At 42.0% G+C, this 18,607-nt stretch overlaps 91 non-coding genes across 91 annotated transcripts; all 91 read left to right on the forward strand.

Annotated features, from left to right (window-relative positions):
* The first annotated feature begins 544 nt into the window (after positions 1–544).
* TRNAS-AGA (transfer RNA serine (anticodon AGA)) lies at positions 545–626 on the forward strand. Its single transcript has one exon. It is a non-coding gene; the product is annotated as a tRNA-Ser (tRNA).
* A 76-nt stretch (positions 627–702) lies between these two features.
* On the forward strand, positions 703–784 carry TRNAS-AGA (transfer RNA serine (anticodon AGA)). Its single transcript has one exon. It is a non-coding gene; the product is annotated as a tRNA-Ser (tRNA).
* A 76-nt stretch (positions 785–860) lies between these two features.
* TRNAS-AGA (transfer RNA serine (anticodon AGA)) lies at positions 861–942 on the forward strand. The gene has a single exon. It is a non-coding gene; the product is annotated as a tRNA-Ser (tRNA).
* A 384-nt stretch (positions 943–1,326) lies between these two features.
* On the forward strand, positions 1,327–1,408 carry TRNAS-AGA (transfer RNA serine (anticodon AGA)). Its single transcript has one exon. It is a non-coding gene; the product is annotated as a tRNA-Ser (tRNA).
* A 76-nt stretch (positions 1,409–1,484) lies between these two features.
* On the forward strand, positions 1,485–1,566 carry TRNAS-AGA (transfer RNA serine (anticodon AGA)). The gene has a single exon. It is a non-coding gene; the product is annotated as a tRNA-Ser (tRNA).
* A 76-nt stretch (positions 1,567–1,642) lies between these two features.
* Positions 1,643–1,724, forward strand: TRNAS-AGA (transfer RNA serine (anticodon AGA)). Its single transcript has one exon. It is a non-coding gene; the product is annotated as a tRNA-Ser (tRNA).
* A 76-nt stretch (positions 1,725–1,800) lies between these two features.
* On the forward strand, positions 1,801–1,882 carry TRNAS-AGA (transfer RNA serine (anticodon AGA)). The gene has a single exon. It is a non-coding gene; the product is annotated as a tRNA-Ser (tRNA).
* Positions 1,883–1,958: 76 nt separating this feature from the next.
* On the forward strand, positions 1,959–2,040 carry TRNAS-AGA (transfer RNA serine (anticodon AGA)). The gene has a single exon. It is a non-coding gene; the product is annotated as a tRNA-Ser (tRNA).
* Positions 2,041–2,115: 75 nt separating this feature from the next.
* Positions 2,116–2,197, forward strand: TRNAS-AGA (transfer RNA serine (anticodon AGA)). The gene has a single exon. It is a non-coding gene; the product is annotated as a tRNA-Ser (tRNA).
* Positions 2,198–2,589: 392 nt separating this feature from the next.
* On the forward strand, positions 2,590–2,671 carry TRNAS-AGA (transfer RNA serine (anticodon AGA)). Its single transcript has one exon. It is a non-coding gene; the product is annotated as a tRNA-Ser (tRNA).
* Positions 2,672–2,747: 76 nt separating this feature from the next.
* Positions 2,748–2,829, forward strand: TRNAS-AGA (transfer RNA serine (anticodon AGA)). The gene has a single exon. It is a non-coding gene; the product is annotated as a tRNA-Ser (tRNA).
* Positions 2,830–2,905: 76 nt separating this feature from the next.
* On the forward strand, positions 2,906–2,987 carry TRNAS-AGA (transfer RNA serine (anticodon AGA)). Its single transcript has one exon. It is a non-coding gene; the product is annotated as a tRNA-Ser (tRNA).
* Positions 2,988–3,063: 76 nt separating this feature from the next.
* On the forward strand, positions 3,064–3,145 carry TRNAS-AGA (transfer RNA serine (anticodon AGA)). The gene has a single exon. It is a non-coding gene; the product is annotated as a tRNA-Ser (tRNA).
* Positions 3,146–3,529: 384 nt separating this feature from the next.
* TRNAS-AGA (transfer RNA serine (anticodon AGA)) lies at positions 3,530–3,611 on the forward strand. The gene has a single exon. It is a non-coding gene; the product is annotated as a tRNA-Ser (tRNA).
* A 234-nt stretch (positions 3,612–3,845) lies between these two features.
* TRNAS-AGA (transfer RNA serine (anticodon AGA)) lies at positions 3,846–3,927 on the forward strand. Its single transcript has one exon. It is a non-coding gene; the product is annotated as a tRNA-Ser (tRNA).
* Positions 3,928–4,003: 76 nt separating this feature from the next.
* On the forward strand, positions 4,004–4,085 carry TRNAS-AGA (transfer RNA serine (anticodon AGA)). The gene has a single exon. It is a non-coding gene; the product is annotated as a tRNA-Ser (tRNA).
* Positions 4,086–4,161: 76 nt separating this feature from the next.
* Positions 4,162–4,243, forward strand: TRNAS-AGA (transfer RNA serine (anticodon AGA)). Its single transcript has one exon. It is a non-coding gene; the product is annotated as a tRNA-Ser (tRNA).
* A 384-nt stretch (positions 4,244–4,627) lies between these two features.
* Positions 4,628–4,709, forward strand: TRNAS-AGA (transfer RNA serine (anticodon AGA)). Its single transcript has one exon. It is a non-coding gene; the product is annotated as a tRNA-Ser (tRNA).
* Positions 4,710–4,785: 76 nt separating this feature from the next.
* On the forward strand, positions 4,786–4,867 carry TRNAS-AGA (transfer RNA serine (anticodon AGA)). Its single transcript has one exon. It is a non-coding gene; the product is annotated as a tRNA-Ser (tRNA).
* Positions 4,868–4,943: 76 nt separating this feature from the next.
* On the forward strand, positions 4,944–5,025 carry TRNAS-AGA (transfer RNA serine (anticodon AGA)). Its single transcript has one exon. It is a non-coding gene; the product is annotated as a tRNA-Ser (tRNA).
* Positions 5,026–5,101: 76 nt separating this feature from the next.
* TRNAS-AGA (transfer RNA serine (anticodon AGA)) lies at positions 5,102–5,183 on the forward strand. Its single transcript has one exon. It is a non-coding gene; the product is annotated as a tRNA-Ser (tRNA).
* Positions 5,184–5,259: 76 nt separating this feature from the next.
* TRNAS-AGA (transfer RNA serine (anticodon AGA)) lies at positions 5,260–5,341 on the forward strand. Its single transcript has one exon. It is a non-coding gene; the product is annotated as a tRNA-Ser (tRNA).
* Positions 5,342–5,575: 234 nt separating this feature from the next.
* On the forward strand, positions 5,576–5,657 carry TRNAS-AGA (transfer RNA serine (anticodon AGA)). The gene has a single exon. It is a non-coding gene; the product is annotated as a tRNA-Ser (tRNA).
* Positions 5,658–5,733: 76 nt separating this feature from the next.
* On the forward strand, positions 5,734–5,815 carry TRNAS-AGA (transfer RNA serine (anticodon AGA)). The gene has a single exon. It is a non-coding gene; the product is annotated as a tRNA-Ser (tRNA).
* A 76-nt stretch (positions 5,816–5,891) lies between these two features.
* Positions 5,892–5,973, forward strand: TRNAS-AGA (transfer RNA serine (anticodon AGA)). Its single transcript has one exon. It is a non-coding gene; the product is annotated as a tRNA-Ser (tRNA).
* A 76-nt stretch (positions 5,974–6,049) lies between these two features.
* On the forward strand, positions 6,050–6,131 carry TRNAS-AGA (transfer RNA serine (anticodon AGA)). Its single transcript has one exon. It is a non-coding gene; the product is annotated as a tRNA-Ser (tRNA).
* Positions 6,132–6,207: 76 nt separating this feature from the next.
* TRNAS-AGA (transfer RNA serine (anticodon AGA)) lies at positions 6,208–6,289 on the forward strand. Its single transcript has one exon. It is a non-coding gene; the product is annotated as a tRNA-Ser (tRNA).
* A 76-nt stretch (positions 6,290–6,365) lies between these two features.
* Positions 6,366–6,447, forward strand: TRNAS-AGA (transfer RNA serine (anticodon AGA)). The gene has a single exon. It is a non-coding gene; the product is annotated as a tRNA-Ser (tRNA).
* Positions 6,448–6,523: 76 nt separating this feature from the next.
* TRNAS-AGA (transfer RNA serine (anticodon AGA)) lies at positions 6,524–6,605 on the forward strand. The gene has a single exon. It is a non-coding gene; the product is annotated as a tRNA-Ser (tRNA).
* A 76-nt stretch (positions 6,606–6,681) lies between these two features.
* On the forward strand, positions 6,682–6,763 carry TRNAS-AGA (transfer RNA serine (anticodon AGA)). The gene has a single exon. It is a non-coding gene; the product is annotated as a tRNA-Ser (tRNA).
* Positions 6,764–6,839: 76 nt separating this feature from the next.
* TRNAS-AGA (transfer RNA serine (anticodon AGA)) lies at positions 6,840–6,921 on the forward strand. The gene has a single exon. It is a non-coding gene; the product is annotated as a tRNA-Ser (tRNA).
* A 76-nt stretch (positions 6,922–6,997) lies between these two features.
* Positions 6,998–7,079, forward strand: TRNAS-AGA (transfer RNA serine (anticodon AGA)). The gene has a single exon. It is a non-coding gene; the product is annotated as a tRNA-Ser (tRNA).
* A 384-nt stretch (positions 7,080–7,463) lies between these two features.
* TRNAS-AGA (transfer RNA serine (anticodon AGA)) lies at positions 7,464–7,545 on the forward strand. The gene has a single exon. It is a non-coding gene; the product is annotated as a tRNA-Ser (tRNA).
* A 76-nt stretch (positions 7,546–7,621) lies between these two features.
* Positions 7,622–7,703, forward strand: TRNAS-AGA (transfer RNA serine (anticodon AGA)). The gene has a single exon. It is a non-coding gene; the product is annotated as a tRNA-Ser (tRNA).
* Positions 7,704–7,779: 76 nt separating this feature from the next.
* Positions 7,780–7,861, forward strand: TRNAS-AGA (transfer RNA serine (anticodon AGA)). The gene has a single exon. It is a non-coding gene; the product is annotated as a tRNA-Ser (tRNA).
* A 76-nt stretch (positions 7,862–7,937) lies between these two features.
* Positions 7,938–8,019, forward strand: TRNAS-AGA (transfer RNA serine (anticodon AGA)). The gene has a single exon. It is a non-coding gene; the product is annotated as a tRNA-Ser (tRNA).
* A 76-nt stretch (positions 8,020–8,095) lies between these two features.
* On the forward strand, positions 8,096–8,177 carry TRNAS-AGA (transfer RNA serine (anticodon AGA)). The gene has a single exon. It is a non-coding gene; the product is annotated as a tRNA-Ser (tRNA).
* A 234-nt stretch (positions 8,178–8,411) lies between these two features.
* On the forward strand, positions 8,412–8,493 carry TRNAS-AGA (transfer RNA serine (anticodon AGA)). The gene has a single exon. It is a non-coding gene; the product is annotated as a tRNA-Ser (tRNA).
* Positions 8,494–8,569: 76 nt separating this feature from the next.
* TRNAS-AGA (transfer RNA serine (anticodon AGA)) lies at positions 8,570–8,651 on the forward strand. The gene has a single exon. It is a non-coding gene; the product is annotated as a tRNA-Ser (tRNA).
* Positions 8,652–8,727: 76 nt separating this feature from the next.
* TRNAS-AGA (transfer RNA serine (anticodon AGA)) lies at positions 8,728–8,809 on the forward strand. Its single transcript has one exon. It is a non-coding gene; the product is annotated as a tRNA-Ser (tRNA).
* Positions 8,810–8,885: 76 nt separating this feature from the next.
* Positions 8,886–8,967, forward strand: TRNAS-AGA (transfer RNA serine (anticodon AGA)). The gene has a single exon. It is a non-coding gene; the product is annotated as a tRNA-Ser (tRNA).
* Positions 8,968–9,043: 76 nt separating this feature from the next.
* TRNAS-AGA (transfer RNA serine (anticodon AGA)) lies at positions 9,044–9,125 on the forward strand. Its single transcript has one exon. It is a non-coding gene; the product is annotated as a tRNA-Ser (tRNA).
* A 76-nt stretch (positions 9,126–9,201) lies between these two features.
* TRNAS-AGA (transfer RNA serine (anticodon AGA)) lies at positions 9,202–9,283 on the forward strand. Its single transcript has one exon. It is a non-coding gene; the product is annotated as a tRNA-Ser (tRNA).
* A 234-nt stretch (positions 9,284–9,517) lies between these two features.
* On the forward strand, positions 9,518–9,599 carry TRNAS-AGA (transfer RNA serine (anticodon AGA)). Its single transcript has one exon. It is a non-coding gene; the product is annotated as a tRNA-Ser (tRNA).
* Positions 9,600–9,675: 76 nt separating this feature from the next.
* On the forward strand, positions 9,676–9,757 carry TRNAS-AGA (transfer RNA serine (anticodon AGA)). Its single transcript has one exon. It is a non-coding gene; the product is annotated as a tRNA-Ser (tRNA).
* Positions 9,758–9,833: 76 nt separating this feature from the next.
* TRNAS-AGA (transfer RNA serine (anticodon AGA)) lies at positions 9,834–9,915 on the forward strand. Its single transcript has one exon. It is a non-coding gene; the product is annotated as a tRNA-Ser (tRNA).
* A 76-nt stretch (positions 9,916–9,991) lies between these two features.
* TRNAS-AGA (transfer RNA serine (anticodon AGA)) lies at positions 9,992–10,073 on the forward strand. The gene has a single exon. It is a non-coding gene; the product is annotated as a tRNA-Ser (tRNA).
* Positions 10,074–10,307: 234 nt separating this feature from the next.
* TRNAS-AGA (transfer RNA serine (anticodon AGA)) lies at positions 10,308–10,389 on the forward strand. The gene has a single exon. It is a non-coding gene; the product is annotated as a tRNA-Ser (tRNA).
* A 234-nt stretch (positions 10,390–10,623) lies between these two features.
* On the forward strand, positions 10,624–10,705 carry TRNAS-AGA (transfer RNA serine (anticodon AGA)). Its single transcript has one exon. It is a non-coding gene; the product is annotated as a tRNA-Ser (tRNA).
* A 76-nt stretch (positions 10,706–10,781) lies between these two features.
* On the forward strand, positions 10,782–10,863 carry TRNAS-AGA (transfer RNA serine (anticodon AGA)). Its single transcript has one exon. It is a non-coding gene; the product is annotated as a tRNA-Ser (tRNA).
* A 76-nt stretch (positions 10,864–10,939) lies between these two features.
* Positions 10,940–11,021, forward strand: TRNAS-AGA (transfer RNA serine (anticodon AGA)). The gene has a single exon. It is a non-coding gene; the product is annotated as a tRNA-Ser (tRNA).
* Positions 11,022–11,097: 76 nt separating this feature from the next.
* TRNAS-AGA (transfer RNA serine (anticodon AGA)) lies at positions 11,098–11,179 on the forward strand. The gene has a single exon. It is a non-coding gene; the product is annotated as a tRNA-Ser (tRNA).
* A 76-nt stretch (positions 11,180–11,255) lies between these two features.
* On the forward strand, positions 11,256–11,337 carry TRNAS-AGA (transfer RNA serine (anticodon AGA)). The gene has a single exon. It is a non-coding gene; the product is annotated as a tRNA-Ser (tRNA).
* A 76-nt stretch (positions 11,338–11,413) lies between these two features.
* TRNAS-AGA (transfer RNA serine (anticodon AGA)) lies at positions 11,414–11,495 on the forward strand. The gene has a single exon. It is a non-coding gene; the product is annotated as a tRNA-Ser (tRNA).
* Positions 11,496–11,571: 76 nt separating this feature from the next.
* TRNAS-AGA (transfer RNA serine (anticodon AGA)) lies at positions 11,572–11,653 on the forward strand. Its single transcript has one exon. It is a non-coding gene; the product is annotated as a tRNA-Ser (tRNA).
* A 76-nt stretch (positions 11,654–11,729) lies between these two features.
* On the forward strand, positions 11,730–11,811 carry TRNAS-AGA (transfer RNA serine (anticodon AGA)). Its single transcript has one exon. It is a non-coding gene; the product is annotated as a tRNA-Ser (tRNA).
* Positions 11,812–12,045: 234 nt separating this feature from the next.
* Positions 12,046–12,127, forward strand: TRNAS-AGA (transfer RNA serine (anticodon AGA)). The gene has a single exon. It is a non-coding gene; the product is annotated as a tRNA-Ser (tRNA).
* Positions 12,128–12,203: 76 nt separating this feature from the next.
* On the forward strand, positions 12,204–12,285 carry TRNAS-AGA (transfer RNA serine (anticodon AGA)). The gene has a single exon. It is a non-coding gene; the product is annotated as a tRNA-Ser (tRNA).
* Positions 12,286–12,361: 76 nt separating this feature from the next.
* Positions 12,362–12,443, forward strand: TRNAS-AGA (transfer RNA serine (anticodon AGA)). The gene has a single exon. It is a non-coding gene; the product is annotated as a tRNA-Ser (tRNA).
* A 76-nt stretch (positions 12,444–12,519) lies between these two features.
* On the forward strand, positions 12,520–12,601 carry TRNAS-AGA (transfer RNA serine (anticodon AGA)). Its single transcript has one exon. It is a non-coding gene; the product is annotated as a tRNA-Ser (tRNA).
* Positions 12,602–12,677: 76 nt separating this feature from the next.
* Positions 12,678–12,759, forward strand: TRNAS-AGA (transfer RNA serine (anticodon AGA)). The gene has a single exon. It is a non-coding gene; the product is annotated as a tRNA-Ser (tRNA).
* Positions 12,760–12,835: 76 nt separating this feature from the next.
* TRNAS-AGA (transfer RNA serine (anticodon AGA)) lies at positions 12,836–12,917 on the forward strand. Its single transcript has one exon. It is a non-coding gene; the product is annotated as a tRNA-Ser (tRNA).
* Positions 12,918–12,993: 76 nt separating this feature from the next.
* Positions 12,994–13,075, forward strand: TRNAS-AGA (transfer RNA serine (anticodon AGA)). Its single transcript has one exon. It is a non-coding gene; the product is annotated as a tRNA-Ser (tRNA).
* Positions 13,076–13,151: 76 nt separating this feature from the next.
* Positions 13,152–13,233, forward strand: TRNAS-AGA (transfer RNA serine (anticodon AGA)). The gene has a single exon. It is a non-coding gene; the product is annotated as a tRNA-Ser (tRNA).
* Positions 13,234–13,309: 76 nt separating this feature from the next.
* On the forward strand, positions 13,310–13,391 carry TRNAS-AGA (transfer RNA serine (anticodon AGA)). Its single transcript has one exon. It is a non-coding gene; the product is annotated as a tRNA-Ser (tRNA).
* A 76-nt stretch (positions 13,392–13,467) lies between these two features.
* TRNAS-AGA (transfer RNA serine (anticodon AGA)) lies at positions 13,468–13,549 on the forward strand. The gene has a single exon. It is a non-coding gene; the product is annotated as a tRNA-Ser (tRNA).
* A 234-nt stretch (positions 13,550–13,783) lies between these two features.
* TRNAS-AGA (transfer RNA serine (anticodon AGA)) lies at positions 13,784–13,865 on the forward strand. The gene has a single exon. It is a non-coding gene; the product is annotated as a tRNA-Ser (tRNA).
* A 76-nt stretch (positions 13,866–13,941) lies between these two features.
* Positions 13,942–14,023, forward strand: TRNAS-AGA (transfer RNA serine (anticodon AGA)). The gene has a single exon. It is a non-coding gene; the product is annotated as a tRNA-Ser (tRNA).
* A 76-nt stretch (positions 14,024–14,099) lies between these two features.
* On the forward strand, positions 14,100–14,181 carry TRNAS-AGA (transfer RNA serine (anticodon AGA)). Its single transcript has one exon. It is a non-coding gene; the product is annotated as a tRNA-Ser (tRNA).
* A 76-nt stretch (positions 14,182–14,257) lies between these two features.
* On the forward strand, positions 14,258–14,339 carry TRNAS-AGA (transfer RNA serine (anticodon AGA)). Its single transcript has one exon. It is a non-coding gene; the product is annotated as a tRNA-Ser (tRNA).
* A 76-nt stretch (positions 14,340–14,415) lies between these two features.
* Positions 14,416–14,497, forward strand: TRNAS-AGA (transfer RNA serine (anticodon AGA)). Its single transcript has one exon. It is a non-coding gene; the product is annotated as a tRNA-Ser (tRNA).
* A 76-nt stretch (positions 14,498–14,573) lies between these two features.
* On the forward strand, positions 14,574–14,655 carry TRNAS-AGA (transfer RNA serine (anticodon AGA)). The gene has a single exon. It is a non-coding gene; the product is annotated as a tRNA-Ser (tRNA).
* A 76-nt stretch (positions 14,656–14,731) lies between these two features.
* Positions 14,732–14,813, forward strand: TRNAS-AGA (transfer RNA serine (anticodon AGA)). The gene has a single exon. It is a non-coding gene; the product is annotated as a tRNA-Ser (tRNA).
* Positions 14,814–14,889: 76 nt separating this feature from the next.
* On the forward strand, positions 14,890–14,971 carry TRNAS-AGA (transfer RNA serine (anticodon AGA)). The gene has a single exon. It is a non-coding gene; the product is annotated as a tRNA-Ser (tRNA).
* Positions 14,972–15,205: 234 nt separating this feature from the next.
* On the forward strand, positions 15,206–15,287 carry TRNAS-AGA (transfer RNA serine (anticodon AGA)). The gene has a single exon. It is a non-coding gene; the product is annotated as a tRNA-Ser (tRNA).
* Positions 15,288–15,363: 76 nt separating this feature from the next.
* Positions 15,364–15,445, forward strand: TRNAS-AGA (transfer RNA serine (anticodon AGA)). The gene has a single exon. It is a non-coding gene; the product is annotated as a tRNA-Ser (tRNA).
* Positions 15,446–15,521: 76 nt separating this feature from the next.
* TRNAA-AGC (transfer RNA alanine (anticodon AGC)) lies at positions 15,522–15,603 on the forward strand. Its single transcript has one exon. It is a non-coding gene; the product is annotated as a tRNA-Ala (tRNA).
* A 76-nt stretch (positions 15,604–15,679) lies between these two features.
* On the forward strand, positions 15,680–15,761 carry TRNAS-AGA (transfer RNA serine (anticodon AGA)). Its single transcript has one exon. It is a non-coding gene; the product is annotated as a tRNA-Ser (tRNA).
* A 76-nt stretch (positions 15,762–15,837) lies between these two features.
* TRNAS-AGA (transfer RNA serine (anticodon AGA)) lies at positions 15,838–15,919 on the forward strand. Its single transcript has one exon. It is a non-coding gene; the product is annotated as a tRNA-Ser (tRNA).
* Positions 15,920–15,995: 76 nt separating this feature from the next.
* Positions 15,996–16,077, forward strand: TRNAS-AGA (transfer RNA serine (anticodon AGA)). Its single transcript has one exon. It is a non-coding gene; the product is annotated as a tRNA-Ser (tRNA).
* A 76-nt stretch (positions 16,078–16,153) lies between these two features.
* On the forward strand, positions 16,154–16,235 carry TRNAS-AGA (transfer RNA serine (anticodon AGA)). The gene has a single exon. It is a non-coding gene; the product is annotated as a tRNA-Ser (tRNA).
* Positions 16,236–16,311: 76 nt separating this feature from the next.
* On the forward strand, positions 16,312–16,393 carry TRNAS-AGA (transfer RNA serine (anticodon AGA)). Its single transcript has one exon. It is a non-coding gene; the product is annotated as a tRNA-Ser (tRNA).
* Positions 16,394–16,469: 76 nt separating this feature from the next.
* TRNAS-AGA (transfer RNA serine (anticodon AGA)) lies at positions 16,470–16,551 on the forward strand. Its single transcript has one exon. It is a non-coding gene; the product is annotated as a tRNA-Ser (tRNA).
* A 76-nt stretch (positions 16,552–16,627) lies between these two features.
* TRNAS-AGA (transfer RNA serine (anticodon AGA)) lies at positions 16,628–16,709 on the forward strand. Its single transcript has one exon. It is a non-coding gene; the product is annotated as a tRNA-Ser (tRNA).
* Positions 16,710–16,785: 76 nt separating this feature from the next.
* Positions 16,786–16,867, forward strand: TRNAS-AGA (transfer RNA serine (anticodon AGA)). Its single transcript has one exon. It is a non-coding gene; the product is annotated as a tRNA-Ser (tRNA).
* A 234-nt stretch (positions 16,868–17,101) lies between these two features.
* On the forward strand, positions 17,102–17,183 carry TRNAS-AGA (transfer RNA serine (anticodon AGA)). Its single transcript has one exon. It is a non-coding gene; the product is annotated as a tRNA-Ser (tRNA).
* A 234-nt stretch (positions 17,184–17,417) lies between these two features.
* TRNAS-AGA (transfer RNA serine (anticodon AGA)) lies at positions 17,418–17,499 on the forward strand. The gene has a single exon. It is a non-coding gene; the product is annotated as a tRNA-Ser (tRNA).
* Positions 17,500–17,733: 234 nt separating this feature from the next.
* On the forward strand, positions 17,734–17,815 carry TRNAS-AGA (transfer RNA serine (anticodon AGA)). Its single transcript has one exon. It is a non-coding gene; the product is annotated as a tRNA-Ser (tRNA).
* Positions 17,816–18,049: 234 nt separating this feature from the next.
* On the forward strand, positions 18,050–18,131 carry TRNAS-AGA (transfer RNA serine (anticodon AGA)). Its single transcript has one exon. It is a non-coding gene; the product is annotated as a tRNA-Ser (tRNA).
* Positions 18,132–18,207: 76 nt separating this feature from the next.
* Positions 18,208–18,289, forward strand: TRNAS-AGA (transfer RNA serine (anticodon AGA)). The gene has a single exon. It is a non-coding gene; the product is annotated as a tRNA-Ser (tRNA).
* Positions 18,290–18,523: 234 nt separating this feature from the next.
* TRNAS-AGA (transfer RNA serine (anticodon AGA)) lies at positions 18,524–18,605 on the forward strand. The gene has a single exon. It is a non-coding gene; the product is annotated as a tRNA-Ser (tRNA).
* Positions 18,606–18,607: the final 2 nt, after the last annotated feature.

Genomic DNA, 18,607 nt, shown 5'->3' on the forward strand with positions numbered 1-18,607 from the left:
ACATTTCATGGCGTTTTTATGAACGCCAATTATTTCAATTTAAAAGTTCTCATATTAAGGTCAATATCAAGCAATCGTGGCCGAATGGTTAAGGCGACAGACAAGAAATCTGTTGGGATCTTCACGCGCAGGTTCGAATCCTGCCGACTGCGGATATAACATTTAATGGCGTTTTTATGAACGCCAAATATTTCAATTTAAAAGTTCTCATATTAAGGTCAATATCAAGCAGTCGTGGCCGAATGGTTAAGGCGACAGACAAGAAATCTGTTGGGATCTTCCCGCGCAGGTTCAAATCCTGCCGTCTGCGGATATAACATTTAATGGCGTTTTTATGAACGCCAAATATTTCAATTTAAAGGTTCTTATATTTAGGTCAATATCAAGCAGTCGTGGCCGAGTGGTTAAGGCGACAGACTAGAAATCTGTTGGGATCTTCCCGCGCAGGTCCGAATCCTTCCGACTGCGAATATAACATTAAATGGCGTTTTTATGAACGCCAAATATTTCAATTTAAAAGTTCTCATATTTAGGTCAGTATCAAGCAGTCGTGGCCGAGTGGTTAAGGCGACAGACTAGAAATCTGTTGGGATCTTCCCGCGCAGGTTCGAATCCTGCCGACTGCAGATATAACATTTAATGGCGTTTTTATGAACGCCAAATATTTCAATTTAAAAGTTCTCATATTTAGGTCAGTATCAAGCAGTCGTGGCCGAGTGGTTAAGGCGACAGACTAGAAATCTGTTGGGATCTTCCCGCGCAGGTTCGCATCCTGCCGACTGCGGATATAACATTTAATGGCGTTTTTATGAACGCCAAATATTTCAATTTAAAAGTTCTCATATTTGGGTCAATATCAAGCAGTCGTGGCCGAGTGGTTAAGGCGACAGACTAGAAAACTGTTGGGATCTTCCCGCGCAGGTTCGAATCCTGCCGACTGCGGATATAACATTTAATGGCGTTTTTATGAACGCAAAATATTTCAATTAAAAAGTTCTCATATTTAGGTCAATATCAAGCAGTCGTTGCCGAGTGGTTAAGGCGACAGACTAGAAAACTGTTGGGATCTTCCCGCGCAGGTTCGAATCCTGCCGACTGCGGATATAACATTTAATGGCGTTTTTATGAACGCAAAATATTTCAATTTAAAAGTTCTCATATTTAGGTCAATATCAAGCAGTCGTGGTTAAGGCGACAGACTAGAAATCTGTTGGGATCTTCCCGCGCAGGTTCGAATCCTGCCGACTGCGGATATAACATTTAATGGCGTTTTTATGAACGCCAAATATTTCAATTTAAAAGTTCTCATATTTAGGTCAGTATCAAGCAGTCGTGGCCGAGTGGTTAAGGCGACAGACTAGAAATCTGTTGGGATCTTCCCGCGCAGGTTCGAATCCTGCCGACTGCGGATATAACATTTAATGGCGTTTTTATGGACGCCAATTATTTCAATTTAAAAGTTCTCATATTTAGGTCAATATCAAGCAGTCGTGGCCGAGTGGTTAAGGCGACAGACTAGAAATCTGTTGGGATCTTCCCGCGCAGGTTCGAATCCTGCCGACTGCGGATATAACATTTAATGGCGTTTTTATGAACGCCAAATATTTCAATTTAAAAGTTCTCATATTTAGGTCAATATCAAGCAGTCGTGGCCGAGTGGTTAAGGCGACAGACTAGAAATCTGTTGGGATCTTCCCGCGCAGGTTTGAATCCTGCCGACTGCGGATATAACATTTAATGGCGTTTTTATGGACGCCAAATATCTCAATTAAAAAGTTCTCATATTTAGGTTAATATCAAGCAGTCGTGGCCGAGTGGTTAAGGCGACAGACTAGAAAACTGTTGGGAACTTCCCGCGCAGGTTCGAATCCTGCCGACTGCGGATATAACATTTAATGGCGTTTTTATGAACGCAAAATATTTCAATTTAAAAGTTCTCATATTTAGGTCAATATCAAGCAGTCGTGGCCGAGTGGTTAAGGCGACAGACTAGAAATCTGTTGGGATCTTCCCGCGCAGGTTCGAATCCTGCCGACTGCGGATACAACATTTAATGGCGTTTTTATGAACGCCAAATATTTCAATTTAAAAATCTCATATTTAGGTCACTATCAAGCAGTCGTGGCCGAGTGGTTAAGGCGACCGACTAGAAATCTGTTGGGATCTTCCCACGCAGGTTCGAATCCTGCCGACTGCGGTAATAACATTTCATGGCGTTTTTATGAACGCCAATTATTTCAATTTAAAAGTTCTCATATTAAGGTCAATATCAAGCAATCGTGGCCGAATGGTTAAGGCGACAGACAAGAAATCTGTTGGGATCTTCACGCGCAGGTTCGAATCCTGCCGACTGCGGATATAACATTTAATGGCGTTTTTATGAACGCCAAATATTTCAATTTAAAAGTTCTCATATTAAGGTCAATATCAAGCAGTCGTGGCCGAATGGTTAAGGCGACAGACAAGAAATCTGTTGGGATCTTCCCGCGCAGGTTCAAATCCTGCCGTCTGCGGATATAACATTTAATGGCGTTTTTATGAACGCCAAATATTTCAATTTAAAGGTTCTCATATTTAGGTCAATATCAAGCAGTCGTGGCCGAGTGGTTAAGGCGACAGACTAGAAATCTGTTGGGATCTTCCCGCGCAGGTTCGAATCCTTCCGACTGCGAATATAACATTAAATGGCGTTTTTATGAACGCCAAATATTTCAATTTAAAAGTTCTCATATTTAGGTCAGTATCAAGCAGTCGTGGCCGAGTGGTTAAGGCGACAGACTAGAAATCTGTTGGGATCTTCCCGCGCAGGTTCGAATCCTGCCGACTGCAGATATAACATTTAATGGCGTTTTTATGAACGCCAAATATTTCAATTTAAAAGTTCTCATATTTAGGTCAGTATCAAGCAGTCGTGGCCGAGTGGTTAAGGCTACAGACTAGAAATCTGTTGGGATCTTCCCGCGCAGGTTCGAATCCTGCCGACTGCGGATATAACATTTAATGGCGTTTTTATGAACGCCAAATATTTCAATTTAAAAGTTCTCATATTTGGGTCAATATCAAGCAGTCGTGGCCGAGTGGTTAAGGCGACAGACTAGAAAACTGTTGGGATCTTCCCGCGCAGGTTCGAATCCTGCCGACTGCGGATATAACATTTAATGGCGTTTTTATGAACGCAAAATATTTCAATTAAAAAGTTCTCATATTTAGGTCAATATCAAGCAGTCGTTGCCGAGTGGTTAAGGCGACAGACTAGAAAACTGTTGGGATCTTCCCGCGCAGGTTCGAATCCTGCCGACTGCGGATATAACATTTAATGGCGTTTTTATGAACGCAAAATATTTCAATTTAAAAGTTCTCATATTTAGGTCAATATCAAGCAGTCGTGGTTAAGGCGACAGACTAGAAATCTGTTGGGATCTTCCCGCGCAGGTTCGAATCCTGCCGACTGCGGATATAACATTTAATGGCGTTTTTATGAACGCCAAATATTTCAATTTAAAAGTTCTCATATTTAGGTCAGTATCAAGCAGTCGTGGCCGAGTGGTTAAGGCGACAGACTAGAAATCTGTTGGGACCTTCCCGCGCAGGTTCGAATCCTGCCGACAGCGGATATAACATTTAATGGCGTTTTTATGAACGCCAAATATTTCAATTTAAAAGTTCTCATATTTAGGTCAATTTCAAGCAGTCGTTGCCGAGTGGTTAAGGCGACAGACTAGAAAACTGTTGGGATCTTCCCGCACAGGTTCGAATCCTGCCGACTGCGGATATAACATTTAATGGCGTTTTTATGAACGCAAAATATTTCAATTTAAAAGTTCTCATATTAAGGTAAAAATCAAGCAGTGGTGGCCGAGTGGTTAAGGCAACAGACTAGAAATCGGTTGGGATCTTCCCGCGCAGGTTCGAATCCTGCCGACTGCGGATATAACATTTAATGGCGTTTTTATGAACGCCAAATATTTCAATTTAAAGGTTCTCATATTTAGGTCGATATTAAGCAGTCGTGGCCGAGTGGTTAAGGCGACAGACTAGAAATTTGTTGGGATCTTCCCGCGCAGGTTCGAATCCTGCCGACTGCGGATATAACATTTAATGGCGTTTTTATGGACGCCAAATATTTCAATTAAAAAGTTCTCATATTTGGGTCAATATCAAGCAGTCGTGGCCGAGTGGTTAAGGCGACAGACTAGAAAACTGTTGGGATCTTCCCGCGCAGGTTCGAATCCTGCCGACTGCGGATATAACATTTAATGGCGTTTTTATGAACGCAAAATATTTCAATTAAAAAGTTCTCATATTTAGGTCAATATCAAGCAGTCGTTGCCGAGTGGTTAAGGCGACAGACTAGAAAAATGTTGGGATCTTCCCGCGCAGGTTCGAATCCTGCCGACTGCGGATATAACATTTAATGGCGTTTTTATGAACGCAAAATATTTCAATTTAAAAGTTCTCATATTTAGGTCAATATCAAGCAGTCGTGGTTAAGGCGACAGACTAGAAATCTGTTGGGATCTTCCCGCGCAGGTTCGAATCCTTCCCACTGCGAATATAACATTTAATGGCGTTTTTATGAACGCCAAATATTTCAATTTAAAAGTTCTCATATTTAGGTCAATTTCAAGCAGTCGTGGCCGAGTGGTTAAGGCGACAGACTAGAAATCTGTTGGGATCTTCCCGCGCAGGTTCGAATCCTGCCGACTGCGGATATAACATTTAGTGGCGTTTTTATGAACGCCAAATATTTCAATTTAAAGGTTTTCATATTAAGGTCGTTATCAAGCAGTCGTAACCGAGTGGTTAAGGCGACAGACTAGAAATCTGTTGGGATCTTCCCGCGCAGGTTCGAATCCTGCCGTCTGCGGATATAACATTTAATGGCGTTTTTATGAACGCAAAATATTTCAATTTAAAAGTTCTCATATTTAGGTCAATATCAAGCAGTCGTGGCCGAGTGGTTAAGGCGACAGACTAGAAATCTGTTGGGATCTTCCCGCGCAGGTTCGATTCCTGCCGACTGCGGATATAACATTTAATGGCGTTTTTATGAACGCCAAATATTTCAATTTAAAAGTTCTCATATTAAGGTAAAAATCAAGCAGTCGTGGCCGAGTGGTTAAGGCAACAGACTAGAAATCTGTTGGGATCTTCCCGCGCAGGTTCGAATCCTGCCGACTGCGGATATAACATTTAATAACGTTTTTATGAACGCCAAATATTTCAATTTAAAGGTTCTCATAATTAGATCGATATCAAGCAGTCGTGGCCGAGTGGTTAAGGCGACAGACTAGAAAACTGTTGGGATCTTCCCGCGCAGGTTCGAACCCTGCCGACTGCGGATATAACATTTAATGGCGTTTTTATGAACGCCAAATACTTCAATTAAAAAGTTCTCATATTTAGGTCAATATCAAGCAGTCGTGGCCGAGTGGTTACGGCGACAGACTAGAAAACTGTTGGGATCTTCCCGCGCAGGTTCGAATCCTGCCGTCTGCGGATATAACATATAATGGCGTTTTTATGAACGCCAATTATTTCAATTTAAAAGTTCTCATATTAAGGTCAATATCATGCAGTCGTGGCCGAATGGTTAAGGCGACAGACAAGAAATCTGTTGGGATCTTCCCGCGCAGGTTCGATTCCTGCCGACTGCGGATATAACATTTAATGGCATTTTTATGAACGCCAAATATTTCAGTTTAAAGGTTCTCATATTTAGGTCAATATCAAGCAGTCGTGGCCGAGTGGTTAAGGCGACAGACTAGAAATCTGTTGGGATCTTCCCGCGCAGGTTCGAATCCTGCCGACTGCGGATATAACATTTAATGGCGTTTTTATGGACGCCAAATATTTCAATTAAAAAGTTCTCATATTTAGGTCAGTATCAAGCAGTCGTGGCCGAGTGGTTAAGGCGACAGACTAGAAATCTGTTGGGATCTTCCCGCGCAGGTTCGAATCCTGCCGACTGCGGATATTACATTTAATGGCGTTTTTATGAACGCCAAATATTTCAATTTAAAAGTTCTCATATTAAGGTCAAAATCAAGCAGTCGTGGCCGAGTGGTTAAGGCGACAGACTAGAAATCTGTTGAAATCATCCCGCGCAGGTTCGAATCCTGCCGACTGCGGATATAACATTTAATGGCGTTTTTATGAACGCCAAATATTTCAATTTAAAAGTTCTCATATTTATGTCAATATCAAGCAGTCGTGGCCGAGTGGTTAAGGCGACAGACTAGAAATCTGTTGGGATCTTCCCGCGCAGGTTCGAATCCTGCCGACTGCGGATATAACATTTAATGGCGTTTTTATGAACGCCAAATATTTCAATTTAAAGGTTCTCATATTTAGGTCAATATCAAGCAGTCGTGGCCGAGTGGTTAAGGCGACAGACTAGAAAACTGTTGGGATCTTCCCGCGCAGGTTCGAATCCTGCCGTCTGCGGATATAACATTTAATGGCGTTTTAATGGACGCCAAATATTTCAATTTAAAAGTTCTCATATTTAGGTCAATATCAAGCAGTCGTGGCCGAGTGGTTAAGGCGACAGACTAGAAATCTGTTGGGATCTTCCCGCGCAGGTTCTAATCCTGCCGACTGCGGATATAACATTTAAGGGCGTTTTTATGAACGCCAAATATTTCAATTTAAAAGTTCTCATATTTAAATCAATATCAAGCAGTCGTGGCCGAGTGGTTAAGGCGACAGACTAGAAATCTGTTGGGATCTTCCCGCGCAGGTTCGAATCCTGCCGACTGCGGATATAACATTTAATGGCGTTTATATGAACGCCAAATATTTCAATTTAAAAGTTCTCATATTTAAATCAATATCAAGCAGTCGTGGCCGAGTGGTTAAGGCGACAGACTAGAAATCTGTTGGGATCTTCCCGCGCAGGTTCGAATCCTGCCGACTGCGGATATAACATTTAATGGCATTTTTATGAACGCCAAATATTTCAATTTAAAGGTTCTCATATTTAGGTCAATATCAAGCAGTCGTGGCCGAGTGGTTAAGGCGACAGACTAGAAAACTGTTGGGATCTTCCCGCGCAGGTTCGAATCCTGCCGACTGCGGATATAACATTTAATGGCGTTTTTATGAACGCAAAATATTTCAATTAAAAAGTTCTCATATTTAGGTCAATATCAAGCAGTCGTTGCCGAGTGGTTAAGGCGACAGACTAGAAAAATGTTGGGATCTTCCCGCGCAGGTTCGAATCCTGCCGACTGCGGATATAACATTTAATGGCGTTTTTATGAACGCAAAATATTTCAATTCAAAAGTTCTCATATTTAGGTCAATATCAAGCAGTCGTGGTTAAGGCGACAGACTAGAAATCTGTTGGGATCTTCCCGCGCAGGTTCGAATCCTTCCCACTGCGAATATAACATTTAATGGCGTTTTTATGAACGCCAAATATTTCAATTTAAAAGTTCTCATATTTAGGTCAATTTCAAGCAGTCGTGGCCGAGTGGTTAAGGCGACAGACTAGAAATCTGTTGGGATCTTCCCGCGCAGGTTCGAATCCTGCCGACTGCGGATATAACATTTAGTGGCGTTTTTATGAACGCCAAATATTTCAATTTAAAGGTTTTCATATTAAGGTCGTTATCAAGCAGTCGTAACCGAGTGGTTAAGGCGACAGACTAGAAATCTGTTGGGATCTTCCCGCGCAGGTTCGAATCCTGCCGTCTGCGGATATAACATTTAATGGCGTTTTTATGAACGCAAAATATTTCAATTTAAAAGTTCTCATATTTAGGTCAATATCAAGCAGTCGTGGCCGAGTGGTTAAGGCGACAGACTAGAAATCTGTTGGGATCTTCCCGCGCAGGTTCGATTCCTGCCGACTGCGGATATAACATTTAATGGCGTTTTTATGAACGCCAAATATTTCAATTTAAAAGTTCTCATATTAAGGTAAAAATCAAGCAGTCGTGGCCGAGTGGTTAAGGCAACAGACTAGAAATCTGTTGGGATCTTCCCGCGCAGGTTCGAATCCTGCCGACTGCGGATATAACATTTAATAACGTTTTTATGAACGCCAAATATTTCAATTTAAAGGTTCTCATAATTAGATCGATATCAAGCAGTCGTGGCCGAGTGGTTAAGGCGACAGACTAGAAAACTGTTGGGATCTTCCCGCGCAGGTTCGAACCCTGCCGACTGCGGATATAACATTTAATGGCGTTTTTATGAACGCCAAATACTTCAATTAAAAAGTTCTCATATTTAGGTCAATATCAAGCAGTCGTGGCCGAGTGGTTACGGCGACAGACTAGAAAACTGTTGGGATCTTCCCGCGCAGGTTCGAATCCTGCCGTCTGCGGATATAACATATAATGGCGTTTTTATGAACGCCAATTATTTCAATTTAAAAGTTCTCATATTAAGGTCAATATCATGCAGTCGTGGCCGAATGGTTAAGGCGACAGACAAGAAATCTGTTGGGATCTTCCCGCGCAGGTTCGATTCCTGCCGACTGCGGATATAACATTTAATGGCATTTTTATGAACGCCAAATATTTCAGTTTAAAGGTTCTCATATTTAGGTCAATATCAAGCAGTCGTGGCCGAGTGGTTAAGGCGACAGACTAGAAATCTGTTGGGATCTTCCCGCGCAGGTTCGAATCCTGCCGACTGCGGATATAACATTTAATGGCGTTTTTATGGACGCCAAATATTTCAATTAAAAAGTTCTCATATTTAGGTCAATATCAAGCAGTCGTGGTCGAGTGGTTAAGGCGACAGACTAGAAATCTGTTGGGATCTTCCCGCGCAGGTTCGAATCCTGCCGACTGCGGATATAACATTTAATGGCGTTTTTATGAACGCCAAATATTTCAATTTAAAAGTTCTCATATTAAGGACAAAATCAAGCAGTCGTGGCCGAGTGGTTAAGGCGACAGACTAGAAATCTGTTGGCATCATCCCGCGCAGGTTCGAATCCTGCCGACTGCGGATATAACATTTAATGGCGTTTTTATGAACGCCAAATATTTCAATTTAAAAGTTCTCATATTTAAGTCAATATCAAGAAGTCGTGGCCGAGTGGTTAAGGCGACAGACTAGAAATCTGTTGGGATCTTCCCGCGCAGGTTCGAATCCTGCCGTCTGCGGATATAACATTTAATGGCGTTTTTATGAACGCCAAATATTTCAATTTAAAAGTTCTCATATTTAAGTCAATATCAAGAAGTCGTGGCCGAGTGGTTAAGGCGACAGACTAGAAATCTGTTGGGATCATCCCGCGCAGGTTCGAATCCTGCCGACTGCGGATATAACATTTAATGGCGTTTTTATGAACGCAAAATATTTCAATTTAAAAGTTCTCATATTTAGGTCAATATCAAGCAGTCGTGGCCGAGTGGTTAAGGCGACAGACTAGAAAACTGTTTAGATCTTCTCGCGCAGGTTCGAATCCTGCCGTCTGCGGATATAACATTTAATGGCGTTTTTATAAACGCAAAATATTTCAATTTAAAAGTTCTCATATTTAGGTCAATATCAAGCAGTCGTGGCCGAGTGGTTAAGGCGACAGACTAGAAATCTGTTGGGATCTTCCCGCGCAGGTTCGAATCCTGCCGACTGCGGATATAACATTTAATGGCGTTTTTATGAACGCCAAATATTTAAATTTAAAAGTTCTCATATTTAGGTCAGTATCAAGCAGTCGTGGCCGAGTGGTTAAGGCGACAGACTAGAAATCTGTTGGGATCTTCCCGCGCAGGTTCGAATCCTGCCGACTGCGGATATTACATTTAATGGCGTTTTTATGAACGCCAAATATTTCAATTTAAAAGTTCTCATATTAAGGTCAAAATCAAGCAGTCGTGGCCGAGTGGTTAAGGCGACAGACTAGAAATCTGTTGAAATCATCCCGCGCAGGTTCGAATCCTGCCGACTGCGGATATAACATTTAATGGCGTTTTTATGAACGCCAAATATTTCAATTTAAAAGTTCTCATATTTATGTCAATATCAAGCAGTCGTGGCCGAGTGGTTAAGGCGACAGACTAGAAATCTGTTGGGATCTTCCCGCGCAGGTTCGAATCCTGCCGACTGCGGATATAACATTTAATGGCGTTTTTATGAACGCCAAATATTTCAATTTAAAGGTTCTCATATTTAGGTCAATATCAAGCAGTCGTGGCCGAGTGGTTAAGGCGACAGACTAGAAAACTGTTGGGATCTTCCCGCGCAGGTTCGAATCCTGCCGTCGGCGGATATAACATTTAATGGCGTTTTAATGGACGCCAAATATTTCAATTTAAAAGTTCTCATATTTAGGTCAATATCAAGCAGTCGTGGCCGAGTGGTTAAGGCGACAGACTAGAAATCTGTTGGGATCTTCCCGCGCAGGTTCGAATCCTGCCGACTGCGGATATAACATTTAATGGCGTTTTTATGAACGCCAAATATTTCAATTTAAAAGTTCTCATATTTAGGTCAATATCAAGCAGTCGTGGCCGAGTGGTTAAGGCGACAGACTAGAAATCTGTTGGGATCTTCCCGCGCAGGTCCGAATCCTGCCTACTACGGATACAACATTTAATGGCGTTTTTATGAACGCCAAATATTTCAATTTAAAAGTTCTCATATTTAGGTCAATATCAAGAAGTCGTGGCCGAGTGGTTAAGGCGACAGACTAGAAATCTGTTGGGATCTTCCCGCGCAGGTTCGAATCCTGCCGACTGCGGATATAACATTTAAGGGCGTTTTTATGAACGCCAAATATTTCAATTTGAAAGTTCTCATATTTAAATCAATATCAAGCAGTCGTGGCCGAGTGGTTAAGGCGACAGACTAGAAATCTGTTGGGATCTTCCCGCGCAGGTTCGAATCCTGCCGACTGCGGATATAACATTTAATGGCGTTTATATGAACGCCAAATATTTCAATTTAAAAGTTCTCATATTTAAATCAGTATCAAGCAGTCGTGGCCGAGTGGTTAAGGCGACAGACTAGAAATCTGTTGGGATCTTCCCGCGCAGGTTCGAATCCTGCCGACTGCGGATATAACATTTAATGGCATTTTTATAAACGCCAAATATTTCAGTTTAAAGGTTCTCATATTTAGGTCAATATCAAGCAGTCGTGGCCGAGTGGTTAAGGCGACAGACTAGAAATCTGTTGGGATCTTCCCGCGCAGGTTCGAATCCTGCCGACTGCGGATATAACATTTAATGGCGTTTTTATGGACGCCAAATATTTCAATTAAAAAGTTCTCATATTTAGGTCAATATCAAGCAGTCGTGGTCGAGTGGTTAAGGCGACAGACTAGAAATCTGTTGGGATCTTCCCGCGCAGGTTCGAATCCTGCCGACTGCGGATATAACATTTAATGGCGTTTTTATGAACGCCAAATATTTCAATTTAAAAGTTCTCATATTAAGGTCAAAATCAAGCAGTCGTGGCCGAGTGGTTAAGGCGACAGACTAGAAATCTGTTGGGATCATCCCGCGCAGGTTCGAATCCTGCCGACTGCGGATATAACATTTAATGGCGTTTTTATGAACGCCAAATATTTCAATTTAAAAGTTCTCATATTTAAGTCAATATCAAGAAGTCGTGGCCGAGTGGTTAAGGCGACAGACTAGAAATCTGTTGGGATCTTCCCGCGCAGGTTCGAATCCTGCCGTCTGCGGATATAACATTTAATGGCGTTTTTATGAACGCCAAATATTTCAATTTAAAAGTTCTCATATTTAAGTCAATATCAAGAAGTCGTGGCCGAGTGGTTAAGGCGACAGACTAGAAATCTGTTGGGATCATCCCGCGCAGGTTCGAATCCTGCCGACTGCGGATATAACATTTAATGGCGTTTTTATGAACGCAAAATATTTCAATTTAAAAGTTCTCATATTTAGGTCAATATCAAGCAGTCGTGGCCGAGTGGTTAAGGCGACAGACTAGAAAACTGTTTAGATCTTCCCGCGCAGGTTCGAATCCTGCCGTCTGCGGATATAACATTTAATGGCGTTTTTATAAACGCAAAATATTTCAATTTAAAAGTTCTCATATTTAGGTCAATATCAAGCAGTCGTGGCCGAGTGGTTAAGGCGACAGACTAGAAATCTGTTGGGATCTTCCCGCGCAGGTTCGAATCCTGCCGACTGCGGATATAACATTTAATGGCGTTTTTATGAACGCCAAATATTTAAATTTAAAAGTTCTCATATTTAGGTCAGTATCAAGCAGTCGTGGCCGAGTTGTTAAGGCGACAGACTAGAAATCTGTTGGGATCTTCCCGCGCAGGTTCGAATCCTGCCGACTGCGGATATTACATTTAATGGCGTTTTTATGAACGCCAAATATTTCAATTTAAAAGTTCTCATATTAAGGTCAAAATCAAGCAGTCGTGGCCGAGTGGTTAAGGCGACAGACTAGAAATCTGTTGAAATCATCCCGCGCAGGTTCGAATCCTGCCGACTGCGGATATAACATTTAATGGCGTTTTTATGAACGCCAAATATTTCAATTTAAAAGTTCTCATATTTATGTCAATATCAAGCAGTCGTGGCCGAGTGGTTAAGGCGACAGACTAGAAATCTGTTGGGATCTTCCCGCGCAGGTTCGAATCCTGCCGACTGCGGATATAACATTTAATGGCGTTTTTATGAACGCCAAATATTTCAATTTAAAGGTTCTCATATTTAGGTCAATATCAAGCAGTCGTGGCCGAGTGGTTAAGGCGACAGACTAGAAAACTGTTGGGATCTTCCCGCGCAGGTTCGAATCCTGCCGTCTGCGGATATAACATTTAATGGCGTTTTAATGGACGCCAAATATTTCAATTTAAAAGTTCTCATATTTAGGTCAATATCAAGCAGTCGTGGCCGAGTGGTTAAGGCGACAGACTAGAAATCTGTTGGGATCTTCCCGCGCAGGTTCTAATCCTGCCGACTGCGGATATAACATTTAAGGGCGTTTTTATGAACGCCAAATATTTCAATTTAAAAGTTCTCATATTTAAATCAATATCAAGCAGTCGTGGCCGAGTGGTTAAGGCGACAGACTAGAAATCTGTTGGGATCTTCCCGCGCAGGTTCGAATCCTGCCGACTGCGGATATAACATTTAATGGCGTTTATATGAACGCCAAATATTTCAATTTAAAAGTTCTCATATTTAAATCAATATCAAGCAGTCGTGGCCGAGTGGTTAAGGCGACAGACTAGAAATCTGTTGGGATCTTCCCGCGCAGGTTCGAATCCTGCCGACTGCGGATATAACATTTAATGTCATTTTTATGAACGCCAAATATTTCAATTTAAAGGTTCTCATATTTAGGTCAATATCAAGCAGTCGTGGCCGAGTGGTTAAGGCGACAGACTAGAAATCTGTTGGGATCTTCCCGCGCAGGTTCGAATCCTGCCGACTGCGGATATAACATTTAAGGGCGTTTTTATGAACGCCAAATATTTCAATTTGAAAGTTCTCATATTTAAATCAATATCAAGCAGTCGTGGCCGAGTGGTTAAGGCGACAGACTAGAAATCTGTTGGGATCTTCCCGCGCAGGTTCGAATCCTGCCGACTGCGGATATAACATTTAATGGCGTTTTTATGAACGCCAAATATTTCAATTTAAAAGTTCTCATATTTAGGTCAATATCAAGCAGTCGTGGCCGAGTGGTTAAGGCGACAGACTAGAAATCTGTTGGGATCTTCCCGCGCAGGTCCGAATCCTGCCTACTACGGATACAACATTTAATGGCGTTTTTATGAACGCCAAATATTTCAATTTAAAAGTTCTCATATTTAGGTCAATATCAAGAAGTCGTGGCCGAGTGGTTAAGGCGACAGACTAGAAATCTGTTGGGATCTTCCCGCGCAGGTTCGAATCCTGCCGACTGCGGATATAACATTTAAGGGCGTTTTTATGAACGCCAAATATTTCAATTTGAAAGTTCTCATATTTAAATCAATATCAAGCAGTCGTGGCCGAGTGGTTAAGGCGACAGACTAGAAATCTGTTGGGATCTTCCCGCGCAGGTTCGAATCCTGCCGACTGCGGATATAACATTTAATGGCGTTTATATGAACGCCAAATATTTCAATTTAAAAGTTCTCATATTTAAATCAGTATCAAGCAGTCGTGGCCGAGTGGTTAAGGCGACAGACTAGAAATCTGTTGGGATCTTCCCGCGCAGGTTCGAATCCTGCCGACTGCGGATATAACATTTAATGGCATTTTTATAAACGCCAAATATTTCAGTTTAAAGGTTCTCATATTTAGGTCAATATCAAGCAGTCGTGGCCGAGTGGTTAAGGCGACAGACTAGAAATCTGTTGGGATCTTCCCGCGCAGGTTCGAATCCTGCCGACTGCGGATATAACATTTAATGGCGTTTTTATGGACGCCAAATATTTCAATTAAAAAGTTCTCATATTTAGGTCAATATCAAGCAGTCGTGGTCGAGTGGTTAAGGCGACAGACTAGAAATCTGTTGGGATCTTCCCGCGCAGGTTCGAATCCTGCCGACTGCGGATATAACATTTAATGGCGTTTTTATGAACGCCAAATATTTCAATTTAAAAGTTCTCATATTAAGGTCAAAATCAAGCAGTCGTGGCCGAGTGGTTAAGGCGACAGACTAGAAATCTGTTGGGATCATCCCGCGCAGGTTCGAATCCTGCCGACTGCGGATATAACATTTAATGGCGTTTTTATGAACGCCAAATATTTCAATTTAAAAGTTCTCATATTTAAGTCAATATCAAGAAGTCGTGGCCGAGTGGTTAAGGCGACAGACTAGAAATCTGTTGGGATCTTCCCGCGCAGGTTCGAATCCTGCCGTCTGCGGATATAACATTTAATGGCGTTTTTATGAACGCCAAATATTTCAATTTAAAAGTTCTCATATTTAAGTCAATATCAAGAAGTCGTGGCCGAGTGGTTAAGGCGACAGACTAGAAATCTGTTGGGATCATCCCGCGCAGGTTCGAATCCTGCCGACTGCGGATATAACATTTAATGGCGTTTTTATGAACGCAAAATATTTCAATTTAAAAGTTCTCATATTTAGGTCAATATCAAGCAGTCGTGGCCGAGTGGTTAAGGCGACAGACTAGAAAACTGTTTAGATCTTCCCGCGCAGGTTCGAATCCTGCCGTCTGCGGATATAACATTTAATGGCGTTTTTATAAACGCAAAATATTTCAATTTAAAAGTTCTCATATTTAGGTCAATATCAAGCAGTTGTGGCCGAGTGGTTAAGGCGACAGACTAGAAATCTGTTGGGATCTTCCCGCGCAGGTTCGAATCCTGCCGACTGCGGATATAACATTTAATGGCGTTTTTATGAACGCCAAATATTTAAATTTAAAAGTTCTCATATTTAGGTCAGTATCAAGCAGTCGTGGCCGAGTTGTTAAGGCGACAGACTAGAAATCTGTTGGGATCTTCCCGCGCAGGTTCGAATCCTGCCGACTGCGGATATTACATTTAATGGCGTTTTTATGAACGCCAAATATTTCAATTTAAAAGTTCTCATATTAAGGTCAAAATCAAGCAGTCGTGGCCGAGTGGTTAAGGCGACAGACTAGCAATCTGTTGAAATCATCCCGCGCAGGTTCGAATCCTGCCGACTGCGGATATAACATTTAATGGCGTTTTTATGAACGCCAAATATTTCAATTTAAAAGTTCTCATATTTATGTCAATATCAAGCAGTCGTGGCCGAGTGGTTAAGGCGACAGACTAGAAATCTGTTGGGATCTTCCCGCGCAGGTTCGAATCCTGCCGACTGCGGATATAACATTTAATGGCGTTTTTATGAACGCCAAATATTTCAATTTAAAGGTTCTCATATTTAGGTCAATATCAAGCAGTCGTGGCCGAGTGGTTAAGGCGACAGACTAGAAAACTGTTGGGATCTTCCCGCGCAGGTTCGAATCCTGCCGTCTGCGGATATAACATTTAATGGCGTTTTAATGGACGCCAAATATTTCAATTTAAAAGTTCTCATATTTAGGTCAATATCAAGCAGTCGTGGCCGAGTGGTTAAGGCGACAGACTAGAAATCTGTTGGGATCTTCCCGCGCAGGTTCTAATCCTGCCGACTGCGGATATAACATTTAAGGGCGTTTTTATGAACGCCAAATATTTCAATTTAAAAGTTCTCATATTTAAATCAATATCAAGCAGTCGTGGCCGAGTGGTTAAGGCGACAGACTAGAAATCTGTTGGGATCTTCCCGCGCAGGTTCGAATCCTGCCGACTGCGGATATAACATTTAATGGCGTTTATATGAACGCCAAATATTTCAATTTAAAAGTTCTCATATTTAAATCAATATCAAGCAGTCGTGGCCGAGTGGTTAAGGCGACAGACTAGAAATCTGTTGGGATCTTCCCGCGCAGGTTCGAATCCTGCCGACTGCGGATATAACATTTAATGGCATTTTTATGAACGCCAAATATTTCAATTTAAAGGTTCTCATATTTAGGTCAATATCAAGCAGTCGTGGCCGAGTGGTTAAGGCGACAGACTAGAAATCTGTTGGGATCTTCCCGCGCAGGTTCGAATCCTGCCGACTGCGGATATAACATTTAATGGCGTTTTTATGGACGCCAAATATTTCAATTAAAAAGTTCTCATATTTAGGTCAATATCAAGCAGTCGTGGCCGAGTGGTTAAGGCGACAGACTAGAAATCTGTTGGGATCATCCCGCGCAGGTTCGAATCCTGCCGACTGCGGATATAACATTTAATGGCGTTTTTATGAACGCCAAATATTTCAATTTAAAAGTTCTCATATTTAAGTCAATATCAAGAAGTCGTGGCCGAGTGGTTAAGGCGACAGACTAGAAATCTGTTGGGATCTTCCCGCGCAGGTTCGAATCCTGCCGACTGCGGATATAACATTTAATGGCGTTTTTATGAACGCCAAATATTTCAATTTAAAGGTTCTCATATTTAGGTCAATATCAAGCAGTCGTGGCCGAGTGGTTAAGGCGACAGACTAGAAAACTGTTGGGATCTTCCCGCGCAGGTTCGAATCCTGCCGTCGGCGGATATAACATTTAATGGCGTTTTAATGGACGCCAAATATTTCAATTTAAAAGTTCTCATATTTAGGTCAATATCAAGCAGTCGTGGCCGAGTGGTTAAGGCGACAGACTAGAAATCTGTTGGGATCTTCCCGCGCAGGTTCGAATCCTGCCGACTGCGGATATAACATTTAATGGCGTTTTTATGAACGCCAAATATTTCAATTTAAAAGTTCTCATATTTAGGTCAATATCAAGCAGTCGTGGCCGAGTGGTTAAGGCGACAGACTAGAAATCTGTTGGGATCTTCCCGCGCAGGTCCGAATCCTGCCTACTACGGATACAACATTTAATGGCGTTTTTATGAACGCCAAATATTTCAATTTAAAAGTTCTCATATTTAGGTCAATATCAAGAAGTCGTGGCCGAGTGGTTAAGGCGACAGACTAGAAATCTGTTGGGATCTTCCCGCGCAGGTTCGAATCCTGCCGACTGCGGATAAAACATTTAATGGCGTTTTTATGAACGCCAAATATTTCAATTTAAAGGTTCTCATATTTAGGTCAATATCAAGCAGTCGTGGCCGAGTGGTTAAGGCGACAGACTAGAAAACTGTTGGGATCTTCCCGCGCAGGTTCGAATCCTGCCGTCGGCGGATATAACATTTAATGGCGTTTTAATGGACGCCAAATATTTCAATTTAAAAGTTCTCATATTTAGGTCAATATCAAGCAGTCGTGGCCGAGTGGTTAAGGCGACAGACTAGAAATCTGTTGGGATCTTCCCGCGCAGGTTCGAATCCTGCCGACTGCGGATATAACATTTAATGGCGTTTTTATGAACGCCAAATATTTCAATTTAAAAGTTCTCATATTTAGGTCAATATCAAGCAGTCGTGGCCGAGTGGTTAAGGCGACAGACTAGAAATCTGTTGGGATCTTCCCGCGCAGGTCCGAATCCTGCCTACTACGGATACAACATTTAATGGCGTTTTTATGAACGCCAAATATTTCAATTTAAAAGTTCTCATATTTAGGTCAATATCAAGAAGTCGTGGCCGAGTGGTTAAGGCGACAGACTAGAAATCTGTTGGGATCTTCCCGCGCAGGTTCGAATCCTGCCGACTGCGGATATAACATTTAAGGGCGTTTATATGAACGCCAAATATTTCAATTTAAAAGTTCTCATATTTAAATCAATATCAAGCAGTCGTGGCCGAGTGGTTAAGGCGACAGACTAGAAATCTGTTGGGATCTTCCCGCGCAGGTTCGAATCATGCTGACTGCGGATATAACATTTAATGGCGTTTTTATGGACGCCAAATATTTCAATAAGAAAGTTCTCATATTTAGGTCAATATCAAGCAGTCTTGGCCGAGTGGTTAAGGCGACAGACTAGAAATCTGTTGGGATCTTCCCGCGCAGGTTCGAATTCTGCCGACTGCGGATATAACATTTAATGGTGTTTTTATGAACGCAAAATATTTCAATTTAAAAGTTCTCATATTTAGGTCAATATCAAGCAGTCGTGGCCGAGTGGTTAAGGCGACAGACTAGAAAACTGTTGGGATCTTCCCGCGCAGGTTCGAATCCTGCCGTCTGCGGA

Source organism: Leiobunum rupestre, chromosome 1 (assembly GCF_980474605.1).
Source record: "Leiobunum rupestre chromosome 1, qqLeiRupe1.1.hap1, whole genome shotgun sequence".
Lineage (NCBI taxonomy): Eukaryota > Metazoa > Arthropoda > Arachnida > Opiliones > Sclerosomatidae > Leiobunum > Leiobunum rupestre.